This window comes from Triturus cristatus, chromosome 6 (assembly GCF_964204655.1).
Source record: "Triturus cristatus chromosome 6, aTriCri1.1, whole genome shotgun sequence".
Lineage (NCBI taxonomy): Eukaryota > Metazoa > Chordata > Amphibia > Caudata > Salamandridae > Triturus > Triturus cristatus.
Window position 1 is genome coordinate 1,371,170,821 of NC_140589.1, and position 12,789 is coordinate 1,371,183,609.

General features: G+C 40.3%; 1 long non-coding RNA gene across 1 annotated transcript in view; it reads right to left on the reverse strand.

Annotated features, from left to right (window-relative positions):
• The window catches only part of LOC146821427 (uncharacterized), a 344,983-nt gene that overhangs the window by 23,575 nt on the left and 308,619 nt on the right, over positions 1–12,789 (reverse strand). Inside the window, exon 2 of the long non-coding RNA XR_014963169.1 lies at positions 8,892–9,174. This is a non-coding gene — a long non-coding RNA (uncharacterized LOC146821427). The remainder of the gene's footprint in view (positions 1–8,891; positions 9,175–12,789) is intronic.

A 12,789-nucleotide genomic window follows, 5' to 3' on the forward strand; every position in this document is an offset into this window, starting at 1 on the left:
TTCCCCATGATGTGGGTGATGTATCTCACTGATGCACTGCTTAAGATTACCAGGGCGTCAGGGGATAATAAAAGCAAAGAGCTGGGTCCCACCACTCCTTTGTCACAGGCCACCAGGGGGCAAGAGCATACCCAGCCAGTGCCCTAGCCAGAAAATGGTGCAGGCAAGCACAGAGCAACCTCCCGGTCCCTGGTTGGGGGGGTCACCTTCTGCAGACACTGGTGTGGGAGAGCCCAATAACAAAGCACAACTGCCCGAGAGCCCTGCCACACCCCAGAAGTCCTTAGTGAGGGGCATAAGCAGTCCTGCAGAAAACACACGGCAGGCAGGAGATTTGTCCCCATCTACCCCATCATGAAGACCAACCCAGGTGCAAGAGAAAGGGGACTGTCCAGCACCACCAATTCAGCTCCGCTAAGTGCCGTCCCCCAAGACCCATAGTCAGCAGGCAAGTCTTTGCATGGCACCCCTCACCTCACACCCAGCTCTGGGCTTGACAGAGTGCCCGCAAGAGTCCAATACCCACACGGGGGACCGATCCTCCCTTCACCGGTGACCTGTTCCAAAGAGCCCAGTGGGCGTGGCCCACAGAGACATCAATCACCACCACTAGGCCCCCACACACAAGACCATTGCTGAATCCAGGTCCCTCCATTGCCCTAGCGTCATCAAAGAGGATCAGTTCAGTCAGTGGGCTACTTGGGGCAATCGCAGGATACAAATTGCAGCCGATGTACCTCCTACATTATAAATTATAGTTCCTGGCTGGCAGAGCCTCTCTAGGCTCTGCTCATCTTGCAGCTGGGCTCTCTAGTGCCCCCAAACTACAAGCTACTTAAGGTGTACATGTGAACTGAATATCAAATATAAATGCAATATTAGTATCCACATTTATTAATGATATTCATCTTTTACAGAGCCACAAATATTAATAAATTCACCTTAATTGCTAAGGATTTTTGGACTTCATCGTTAACAGGGAAGTGCACCAGTGAATATTGCAATAAGCTTTTGAAAGGTGACAGTAATTTATTAAGCATGTCCACAATTTTTTTAATTAACGCTTAAGATAAATTGTATGAACAAAATCCCCCTTTTTTACAATCCAATTTAAATCCCTCTGCCTACTCTTCTATATTCTCATTTTTCACCAACCTCAGATATGGACTTATATATTAGGTACACAACTGTAGTACATTTAAATCATGAGTGTAATGATTCTACAGGGGGGCAGTCCATTGGCTTTAAGGATATCATTCCTTAATAAGAAATTATGAATTACAAATAATAGGAAAATAATGGCTTCTATTAACCTCTCTAGCTTCCAGCCTTGACAAAGCCCTAGATTGCATGCCACTTAAGGGGTGAAACATGTGTTGGCTTTACTATAACATATCTATCTTGAGATTCTAGGACTTACATATGGAGCATTTGTATGTGTGCCAATTGAAAAAAACTGAAAAGAAATAGAATATCAAAATAAAGAAAAAATCTTTACTTTATTTCTCGCTTGATTCATTTGGATTACTTTATTTTGGATAAAACAGCAATTGGATGTTGGGCTCTACCTCAAACAAGTGAGGATATTCCCCCCTAAAAAACATCAAGGTACCAATAAGGGTATTAACTAGCGAGACTGGAGTCATCCGGGCTTTTTGATTTCTACAAATCTTGCGATTATGATGTAAGGGGAGAGAAATAGAGTGAGTTTTCACCTTGCACACTCATGTTAAAGCCTACAACTATTATGCTTTCTCCTTAGCACCATCTATTCCAATAAATATATGCATTTGGACTAAAGAATGCTATCAAATAATCCCATGAATCTATGTACTGCACATGTTACACAATAAAGAAGATACATGAATCAGTTCTTGCAAAAGGACAAAACTTACATGACCTAAGCAGATGAGCAAATGCACAATAGATGTGACCTAAAAGACATATCAAGCAACATATATGACAGCTTACACATGTCATAAAACACTGGCTAGTGGGACGTATAAGAATAGCTACTCACTACCACCTCGACAGAACACATCTGGACAGAGAAAAACAAAAGAGTTTGCCTGAAAGAGTACTAAGGGCTGCACCTGTCCTTCATCGAAGGTCAGCTCCGGAAGTGCTCTCAAAGGACAAAATTAACTGGACTTCTGTAGCCTTGAGAAGATGCAAAACTAAAGAAGGGCAACTTGAAATAGGAACCAAATGGCACTGTGAACTGGAGTGAATGTCTGAGCCTTCCTCCAACAGCTCAATTTTAGCTTAGACCCTAGAAGCCTCTGACAGCTGTCTGTGAATTTAAGGATGTCCAGGAGGATGTTATCCTGCACCTGAAGAAATTAGAACTCTTGTCCACCGAAGGAATCCGGGGTAGAGTGGTCTTTCTTTCCTTTGAAGCTGTGGCTGGAGTCACCCAGAAAAGCATCAGGAATAGTTTACTAACAAAATAGACAACTGACTCTGCCTTTGCCCTCCTGGACTCTGTGAGGCAGAAGGATTTCATAGTAACGTTTTGGCAATCTGGTTTTGGTTTCTGTAATGTGCATGAACTAACGTAGGGTCACATATATCAACCTGTTACCGAAACTCCAAATGGGTTAGCTATTCAGTATGTGGAAGGAGCGTGTTTAGGGCATCCCTTCCAAATAGTGAATCACTGCAGTATGTATAAGTGATTTGTGACTGTGAATGGGGTCGCAAAACATTTGCAATTTACCACCAACTTGAAGTTGGTGGTAACCCATTCGCAATTGGCAAAGGGTGGCGTATTCTTTTTTTAAGTGCAGGTAGTTTTCCCATAGACCACTGCTTGCTTTTAAAAAATTATAAGGAAACTTTTAATTTTTGTTTTTTAAATGCAACCCATTTTCCTTTAAGGAACATGGACTGCATTTTAAAAAAAAATATTGCTTTATTTACAAACAATACCGGGCATGGTGGTCTGCTAACCCCAGCAGGCCACCATCCCATTGATTTTAGCGATTCCTAGGGGGTCACAAATTGCAAACTACCTTATTAATATTAATGAGGCAGGTTGATTGGCAAGCCTTTGAATCGCTAAATGAAACTATTGGAGTTTCATATATTTGGAATAGCGATTACCTAATTGCGATTCACTGAAAATCACAATTAGGTAATCGCTATTCCAATTCTTGAGACATGTGGCCCTTAGACTTTTATGACTCCATTATTCTTAATGGTGCTTTATGACGCTTTTTTTCCGAAATTATATCATATGAACCCCTGATCCAATTTATGACGTTTTAATTAGGCCAGGGTGAAATTCAATCTCCTAATGTTGGGAATCTCACATTACGTTTGTTATACTAAATTCCAGAAATTATGTCATTATGCCACTTTGATTAATAGCACGCATTTATGGTAAAAAACTACCATGAACACATGGTAACAACAGAATGTGAGCAGCTGTTGTTTGCGGTGCCTTCATTTGTTTGCACTTTTCTTTAGCAGAAAATCCGTTCTTGTGACACAAGGGTGCATTTCTCCCTCAACCATAATGCTAAATGGCAACTTTCCATTTCACATAATTATACATAATTTCTCATAATTTTGCCGAGATTCTGCATAATTGAAAAGAAGCAAATTATGCGAATTTTACAGACCCTGAGATTTAATAATTATTTATTTTTATCTACTTTTTTACTTTTTCATAACTTGGTAATTGGGAGTTGAGAATTGCACTAATTGATTTACTGGCTTTAATTTTGTTTTGGTGCTGGTTAAACAGTAATCTCTCTTTTCTTAGAGAAAAAACAGTGCAGCTTTGTTACATTGATACAGGGATTAAGCTCGGGTGCTCTCATTGAACAATGTATTACTGTAAAAGCACTAGTTTATTCCTTCTGAGGAAATCTGTTTCTTGTCCTCCACTGGTTCCTTCTGATTTTCCGTAGCAGAGGCATGGTGCACTCAGTAGTCAGTTATCTAGGTCTGAGTAGATGGATAAACACTTCTGTTGAAGTGGAACTATCAAAGGGGTAACCAAACAACATTTGCCGGGGGGGGGGGGGGGGTATAAATATATAAAGACCTAGAAATGTTTCTGTAATATCAATGGGATTATCTTCTGAAGATTCTCCACCTTGAAGCGTCTCATGGTGATGCATTAGCTGGTTTACTTTAGATCCAGCACCAATGAGGTGGCCCGTCATCTTGTAAAAATTATTAACAATTACGCATCTTGTCTTTACCCCGTTTGGTGATAAAATATCTATTCAAATGCATTTTGTTATCATTTTAGTATACGTTTTAATAGAGCCAAGGCCCCTTATCAACCATAGTCAATCTGAAACCAGAAAAACCTATACCACCTAAGGCATAGCTAAGAGTGTGGATTTTTCTGTTGCAAACCAGCATGGAACTCGTTTAAAAACTAAGCAATGGCTAAATGGCCTTCGGGATTTGTACTTGATGCTTGATGGATGACCAGTACCTATTCAAAATGTTTTAAGACACATTGACTTTGGATTATCTCAATAAAGATTCCAGCATGCTTTCTTCCTTGAAGGTTCAACAAATCTTCCTATTACTTGCCTAACTGCTGTACCTTCTAGAATGGAATTATGAAAGCATCAATGCCCTTTGCTCTGACCTTGTGGAAAGACAGCAGATAATCGTGACATGTGGTGGCAAACTTGACAACTTCCAGTAAGGATGAAGTTTGAATCCAATCAGGCACCAGTTCTGAATAGTAATCTTTTAGCTTCTGCATTACCTTCCACAACGTTGAACATGCTTTTCATTCCTTTACTGCCTTTCATGCCTCTTTGCTTTTAACTGTTAACAGCATTCCTACAATGATGGAGTTATAACTTCAACATGCAATGTTAGATTGATCCCAGCAATCAATTACAAACAGAAATGTTCACTCAACCCATGTGTGTTGAGTCTTCTGTTGACAGTGATGGTCTGCCTGCAAGACTTTACAGAAAGGAATCAACCACCATACATATAGGAATGTCATCCTTTGTGTGAGAAATTAAATTGTTGGTTGGCTGTGGTGTGAACCCTGGGTAAGTCACAGCCACAATCCCTTGCAGGATGAACCACAAAAAGTCTCTAAATCAACCTGTGCTTAACCCTGAGTAGCTTGGCACAAAAAGCAGTCAAACTTAACTTAGAGGCAAAGTAGCTTGCAGCACACCAACAGCAATTAAATGAAAACAAAACACAAGAAAATTCACACATCCAGTTAGAGAAAGAGAGTAAATTGTGATAAATTATTTGACCCCAAAACGACAAAAATCCAATCAGTAGAATTGGGGTTATGAATTTGTTTAATTTTTGGTAAAAACTAGTGCTTAAAAGATCAAAACCCTAACCTCACACATTTAGTCACACAAGACTGGGTCAAAGGTCATGGTTTGCATACAAGAAGTGGTTTTGGCCCGTCAGCACTTACATTCGGGCTTATTCGAGATTTCGAGAAAAATGTCCTGAGAAGGTAAAGTTCAGTGGGGCAAGGCTGCAGGAAGTGTCCGATGAGGAAGCGCCGTCGTCAAGGAGCCTTGGGTCGAAACTGCGAGGAAGATTTCTCCGTTTTGACTTAGGGCCTGATTTAGATTTTGGTGGGACTCATGTCGTCCCTCTGAGGCAGAGTTCGCAAGTACTCCCCAAAGCTGATGGAACCACGGCCACGGTATTTAGATGTGTGCTGGCTGAATCCCTTTCTGCATCGACAGAGTGTTTTCCGTCACGTAAACGGCTCACCACAGTTGATGCAGTAAACGTCTCTGCCAGCTAACATTACTCTATCACCATCCCTGATAACGATGCAGCAAGTTTATTTAGCTATAACAGTTGTGCTGGTGTTTTTTTAGCGGTGGATTGCCTACGGAGTGGTTCTGTTGCGTGACGCATTCAACATTAGACTATTCCAGTGGCTTTTGGATGGATGCTATCATCACACATCTGATGTATTTTGCCTACTTGTGTTCACCTGCATACCACACTATAAGGCTGAAGAGGGGTGAAACCCCGAAACCGGTCCTAGGATTCTTGTTTCCAGTTCAGGAAGGACCTGGCTTGGCAGTTCGGGCTGGACTGTTCCCATGAGGCACAGGGTCAAGACTGATTTGCATATGGCTGGGTTCAAACTGGAATGGCATGGGGAGCTAAAAAACCTATGGATTTAGGCCCAGATCTCTGTACTGGGTTGAATGTATGACATTGTTCTGCATTCTGTCCATCAACTGTTGTTTTTGTATTATTGATTTATGTCATGAGCTGGAGCCAGGACTCCTGGACCACAATAGGAAATCCACATCAATTACATCAATAGTCCAAATCATGGTAGTACTCCATTTAGCGGACAGAGAATCATTACAAAAAAAGGTTGCATTATCAGGTGCAATGACACACACAAATTGAAGTATTGTGCCAAAAGAAGGTCTTTCTACAATGATAAAACATATCAACAGCCTCAGACACAACATAAAATGGGGATTTTGCCAATGCGAAGGGAGATTAGTATGCTTTGTGTCGCCTACCACATGTGGTTAGAGAAATGTAAACAGTACATATTGGCTTGGTGCCAACATTCCACTGAAAACAAGTCTAACACAATCTTAAAAACTTAAATTCATTCACTGTGCAAGTTGTCTTTGTACATGATATGTACACCCAAAGTCTGTGTGTGTCTTTCACAGGATGAACCCCTGGTCCCTTTGTACTTCACAACAGCAGCATATAACTGCAAATGTCACAACATTGAAATGTCCAAATAAAGATGACATGTTGAAGGAATCTAAAACAGATTAAAAACAAAAGAAATTAGCTGATTACTAAATTTACACATGACTAGTGGATAATATTGAGGACACATTTTCTAAGAACAATCAAAGATAAAGAATGCAAATGAAGAGAGTACTCAATGTGTCAAAACCTTGATCAGCAAACATTTTTGTCCTGTATTTACATTAACTCGCCCTTTCTAAAATAATTCCAATGCAGACAGTCATCTTCATTAGATTACAAGTTGATTTAAAATGTAATGTAATAAACTGTAAATATATGTTCACACGCATGTGAAGAAGTTGTCAATAACATCTAGACGTAAATCAGTTCTTTCCCCTTCACCACTGATGGAGTGTGAAAGTTAAATAACGATTGCCTCTATCAACTTTTACCAGTAATAGAGATTTCCGATAAATAATTCTTAAGGAAGACATGTAAAATGGCTGAGACGAAAAATGTGAGATTCTTACTGCATCGTAAAAGCATGCAGAAGTGTTTGAAAACATGGAAATGTGAAAACGTAAAGAAAGAGAGAAACAGATATTATTTACCTATGCATGTGATCACGTGATTTGAGAAAATAAACTTAATTTACAAAGAAAATGTGCTACCAATAACTTTAAAATGTGTCAAAATGAAATAATGTCTACATAATAAAGCAACAGAAATGATTAAAATGATTAATTTAGCAATGACTAATAGTATGAAAGCTTGCAGTTTATTCTAATATTGTGTGATAAAAACTTGTACTTTTTAATGGAACGTAAATATTTTGTTTCGAAAATGATAAACATGCAAAAGATTTTTGAAGTAATGCCTAAAACTGACATGTAACATTTAAAAGAAAAATAATGATTTAATTAATTAAGAAAAGTTGAAATGCAATTATTAATGCATGTTTTATATTAATCGTAACATGGCAATGATTCAGCAAATTTCATGTAGGCCTCAAACGCTTTTCTTTCCTTGCTCGAAAAGCAGAATCTAGCTGGAGTAGTCACTTTCAAATGCTGTGAGAATTTTTCGTGAAGTTTCTTTCCTGTGCTCTAGGACAATGGACTCACTTTTGACAGAAATGTATTGCTAAAATGACAAACCCAGAGAGAGCGCCTGGGAATGGACAGACTGTGAGCAAAGTGACGTTTCTAACTTCAGAGGAAAGGATGGAAATAATAATATAAATTAATTTGATGAATTTGCAAAAAGATTACTTAATGCTTTTGGATTTTTAGTGAAGTATTGATAACACCATGAGCAGCCCACTGTGGCCAACCAATGGAAATCATATGGTATGATGGAAAGGATACTTTTTGGGCGTAAACCGTGAACTTTTGGATGTATAATTGCCCCTTGGAGGTAAAGTCAGGGCTGGCTCTCAATCTCAATTTCCTTGCCTGGCAAGCTGTCGGACTGAACTCTGATATCCCTCTAATGCCAAACCATTGAACTGAACTTTCCTGACTGATCTGGAACCTTCACTTTGTTGGCTGGTAAAGTGAGCAGGAAATAACCTTTCGGCTGAAGGGTTAACTTACTCCTTTCTGTAGCACACTGTGCTTCAGTTCTGCATACTTGGTTTGTATGATATATACACCGAGACTCGATTTTTCTCATGTTTCTCTTTCTCGTTCTTTTCCTAGGCAACAAGCAAATGTTTTTCTCTTTTACTGAATCTGTATGATTTTGTGTGGCTGATTGTACTAATTGATTGTTAATATGCGATTATATGTTTCTGACCATTCAAATTGAGGCTTTAGATAAATGTGTTCCATGAGCAAACTTTATCGTATTTGAGTCATTCTTGAAGATGAAATTTCTTGTCTTAAGATTTTTGATAATTGGTGACAACTGTGAAATGGTGATGAAATTGGCATGAATTTGGCATTTATTTATTCTAGGTCCTCATAAGGAATTGCCTCACGTTCTCTAAGTATCCGAGCCCCTGTTAGCTCACAAAAAGATCCATTGGAGGACCAATGTCTGATGCTTATAAAAGGCGAATTTCAAAGAATGAGAATGTTATGTTATGGGCCTGCAGTGGTATTGAAGAGGTTGTAGTGAGATTGCATTAGTTGGCCAGCTTTCCGCTGCATCACCACTATCATCTACATTTGGCATTTCAACAACCTCACCTGGGGACTCTTCATGGTCTCCATCCTCTGCAATATATGGGATGCTCTGTCACAGGGCTATGCTGTGTAACATGCAGCTGGCCATTAGAATCTGGCACACCTGAGTAGAGGAGGGATCCACCAGTCTTATTAAGACATTTAAATCTGACCTTTAGGGACACAAAAACCTGCTCCACTGGCCTCCGTGTTTTTTCATGGGCCTCATAGAAGCAGACTTCCCCTGGTGTTGTGGGTTTCATCATCGGTGCCAACAACCATGGTTGGTTAGGATAAGCTGAGTCTCCTATATGGAAAAAAAATATTTAGGCAAACATTATAACACGGTTTTAGATCATTAAATTTGAAATTATTCAAACAATATTTTGACAGATTGAATTATCCAACTGGTAAGGCCCTCTCCGGTCCAAGTTGTGACATTTGCAGGGGTATGCTACTATTCAGTAGTAGAAAGGAAGCATGGGTTGATTGTGGAAAATGCCCACACACGCTTGTGAAGTACAAATTTGGTAAGACAACTTACACATTGAGTGAATGGAAGTTCTTTCGATTGCGATAGACTTGATCTCTGGCGTGTGGTGGAACTAAGGCAATATGTATGCCATCAGTTGCGCCAACCACACATGGTAAGTTACCCTAAGCATAAACATCTCCCTTCATGTTGGCAAAATCCTCGTTTTGTGGAAACTGGATGAAGCTATTGATGTTTCTCATCTTAGAAGAAAGAACTTATTGTTGCACACCACTGAAAGTTGGTTGTGACATGCCACCAGATACTGCCACAGTGTATTAGAATTATCTTGTGGCCACAAAAGGTAGTACTGTCATGATTATGACTATTGGTGCTATTGCTGTGGGATTCCTATTGTGAGGCAGAAGGTCTGGCTCCAGTTGATGACATGAATTGAGACCGTTTTATCTGTTTTTAAAATGATGTTAATACTGCTTTAACCTTAGCTGTACTTCCACTTATAGTGCTCTTTGGGGAGACAAACACTTGGGACAGTATTATTGCTACAGATTATGCAGCCATGTTTATAGCCAGCACTCTGTTTTCAATTGTAATTATTGTTTGATTTTGTTTTAATTTCAGTTGCACTTGCACTTATAATGTGCTGATATCTTTGGGAAACTAACACTTGGGGAATTATCCAAACATTGACTTCAAGGCAGGGTTCAGTGTAGTAGTCTGTATTAAATTATTGCTAGTCGCCTCTCTGTTGGTGGTCTAGTTGTTGTTAAGGCCATAATATTTTATGTTGGATGGGGGGGACCCGCATAGTGAGAGCACTGCTGATGCGCCGAAGGCTCACCTAAGGCGTGCCCATCTTTGCTCGTCCACGTCCAGCTGGGGCCATGGGCCAGGACCCCAGACTCCCCACAGTCAGAGAGTCAGGTATTCGCTGCAGCCCAACTAAAGGCACTTTGACATACATGCCTGATAGATTGCTATTTTTTGGAGCCAGGCACTAGCTCCCAAACCTGCATTGGCTGTAACTTTGCCTGTCCCACCTATAGTGACTGGAATTCTGGCACTGTTTTACATCAATCTGCTGTTAATAGCCCTAATGCAATGCTTAACACTGATTGTTGTACCTCTAAGTCATCGGGCGGCCCTGTTCATGTTAGGGAATGTACGTTTTTTAGCATGAACTGCAGGTCTTTTTCGAGCCACCAACAACATATGTTTAATTTTCAATAGGACAACAATCCGGATGCCTTGTTTGTCAGTGAGACCTGCTCCATTAGGAATCCGCACCTGACATAATTGTGACTCTCCCACCTCACCCTTCTATAGTCTGGAAAGATAGACAAGATAGGTCTGATGGGGAGGTTGCCATCATTTATAAAAACGATTTCTAATGCAAAGTTGAAGATTTGATTTCTGTGCTCCTGCCTGTGAAAGTTTGCATTTTGCAATCTCACTTGTGCATACATTTACACTATCAGGAGTCCTTATCTATCACCCCCCTGGGACTGCTGGAAATTGGTGTACCACTTTCTGGACTTACAGGCTACCCTCATATTAAAATCTGCCAACTTTATGCTACTTGAGTAAATTAATTAACATTGGAAGACTCCAAGTGCAGCCAGAGCACATCTTTTATAGAGGATTTGGGTGTCCTTACTCTTGGGCTGCATTACTCTGCACCTACTCATACAGCCAGCGATCTTTACGTTCCGGTCTTTTCCAATGTGACGGAGTTGGTCATTGAACCTCCCCATCGATTACAGTGATCTGATCACTTTACAGTACCATTTAAGGTTAGTATCCCACACTGCCTTATAACTGCGCAACCTATACTCTCTTCTAAATCCAGAAATTGGTCAAACTTGAATGTGTCAGTCCTGATTGAGAGTCTTAATAGCACTCTGACTATTTTAAAACAATCAGATGACATGGATCAGGACCTGGTTCACAACTGGCTTAAGGAGGCCGTGGAGATAACTCTGCCTGCCAAACATAAATGCTTTGTGATCCATCGGCTCCCTGGCTCAATGACCTGCTCAGACAGGAAAAGAAACAGTGTAGAGTCTTGGAAAGTCTCTGGAGAAAGGCTTATACCGAGGAAGCTAAAATTAATTACAAAGTTGCTCTAAAAAAATGTCATGGGCTCTGCAAATCGGCTCATGCTGAATTTTACTCTGATAAGATCTTATGCACCCAAAACCGTCCTATGACACTGTTTAAAGTGATGCAGGAACTTTCCGTTTCTAGTAACTTACCCCCCACAATTCTCCTCTCTTAGACTCAATGTGAGGATCTAGCTCTCCTCTTCACTCTCAAAGTGAATAATATCCATGAGCAACTGGTGAGGGATTGCACAATTGGAGAACATATGTCAGAAGATGTGAATGCTAACATTTTTAACCCTATACTAGCTGATAATAAAGATATTCTGGCAAGATCCCCACTATATCCTTTACCATCCAGCAAGCTTGGGTACTGGATGCCAGTTCATTACTAACAATAATGGATCTTCTCAATTCCTCCTTACGTAATGGATAGGTCCCTCTGAGATGGTTCTCCCGCTTTTGAAAAAAGCTAACGTGGATCTGTTGAATTTGTGTCCTATTTCCTTGTTGCCTCCTTCTGGAAGGTGAGAGAAGCTTCTAGACAGTGTCTTTGCAGTGCATGGAATTTCCTCACTCCCCTTCCCTGGCTCCAAGCTGGCTGCAGTGACAATGTGGTGGTGATTGGTCCTTTGTGTGAAGGCAAAGCACACCCTATTCAGTTGCAAGTGGGGCTGTGCTCAGCTCGGCCTCCCATCCTGCCAGCAGTTGGCCCAATCAACGACACCTGATCCCTCTATTATGTGACTGTCTGGGAAGAACTCACAAAGTCTAAGTGTCAGTTACACCCAGTATTGTGACCCAAGACAGGCTGCAGGCACAAAAACGTTAAGGGCAGGTCAATTCCAACTTTCTAAAAGGCACATTTTCAAAATTGTTATTAAGAATCCAACTTTAACATTAAAGAGGATTTTTCATTAAAATACCATTGATACCAAACATGAAGCGGATACCTGGTCCTAATCAAAAGTTAGCACCTATTAAATGTATAAAGGACTTATAAGTAAATTAAATATGACAATCTGGTGTAAAAAAACTAAACCATGTTTAGGGTAGTGAGCAAAAACACTTTAACATTGGTTAGCCGGCCAAGAAAAACAAATTGAGCAAACAAATTGAAGGGTAAAGGCAAACCGTTTTGGGATGACCCCGCAGAGGCCAAGTTTCAACACTTTCCCTCAGAATAGAGAAGAAAATAGCGTGGGCGTGATCAAGAGAACTGTAAATAGCCATGTATCCGTGTTCCACTAAGCAAGAATGGCACTCTTTAAAATTAATGTAAAGGTAGACCAGTCTGAGCAGTGAACTGGAAGACAGGGGCATCTTC